We start from the raw sequence: 1,275 nt of genomic DNA, 5'->3' as shown, positions 1-1,275 counted from the left end.
TGGAGATCTGCATTTAAGTCCCAGCTGGGGTGAGTGACATGACAGGGAGAAATTCTTATTGCAGTGGAAAGAGGCCATTGTGTTTTCCCTCTTTCCACCCCCTCCAGGTACCCTGGCCCTATATTCCTTGTTATTTGATGTTTTGTATTTTGTGCCTTTCATATTTTGCCAACCAGTATTGTTTGTTCTGCTGTTTGTGTTTTATATTTTGTTAACCCTGTCTTTTGTCAACTGGATGAATATGTCTGTGATTGTAAGCGTCTAACCTTTGTTGAATCCTGCCCCCTCGGGGCATTGTAGTGTCCCCTATACCCCCTGGTTTATACTGGTTATGTTCCCAGTACTGTTCTCTCATTAAAAGGTATATGGTTAAGTCCCCATTGGTGGTCTGGCTCTGCTCTGTAGGGGTGGGGTGGTCCCTACACCTCCCACAGTACTTGTGCACCTGCTCTGATCCCTTCAATTGGAGAGGGAATACATCTTGGAGTACCGCCTGGGTTACACTTACAAGAACTCAAAGCTTGGACAAACAACGTGGGAGGGAGGAGTATAAGAATATTGCCAGGGATGAAGTCATGAAGGTCAAAGTGCAACTGGAGTTGCAGCTAGCAAGAGACATGAATGGCAATAAGAAGAATGTCTACAAGTATGTTAGCAACAAGAGGAAAGTCTGGGAAAGTGTGGGTCCCCTACTGAATGAGGGAGGCAACCTAGTGACAGACGATGATGCAAAGGCTGAAGTACTCAATGCTTTTTTTACCTTTGTCTTCACAGGCAAGGTCCACTCCCAGGCTACTGCATCATGCAGCACAGTTTGGGGAGAAGTTGAGCAAGCTCAGTGGTGAAAGAACAGGATAGGGATTGTTTAGAAAAACTGAATATGTACAAGTCCATGGGGCCAGATGCAATGCATCCGAGGGTGGTAAGGGAGTTGGCTGATGTGATTGCAGAGATGTGGCTATTATCTTTGAAAACTTGTGGTGACTGGGGGAGGCCCTGAACAATTGGAAGAGGGCAGACATAATGCCCATTTTTAAGAAAAGGAAGAAGGAAGATCCGGGGAACTATAGACAAGTCTGCTTCACCTCAGTCCCTGGAAAAATCATGAAGCAGGTCCTCAAAAAATCCATTTCTAAGTACCTGGAGGAGAAAAACAAGATTAGGATTAGTTAGCATGGATTCACCAAGGGCAAGTCATACCTGACCAACCGGATTGCCTTCTATGATGATACAACTGGGTCACTAGCTGGCTGGAGGGCCGCACCCAGAGAGTGG

This window comes from Gavialis gangeticus, unplaced genomic scaffold (assembly GCF_001723915.1).
Source record: "Gavialis gangeticus isolate Ggan-Ray unplaced genomic scaffold, GavGan_comp1, whole genome shotgun sequence".
Classification (NCBI taxonomy): domain Eukaryota; kingdom Metazoa; phylum Chordata; order Crocodylia; family Gavialidae; genus Gavialis; species Gavialis gangeticus.
This window is presented reverse-complemented; position numbering follows the sequence as displayed.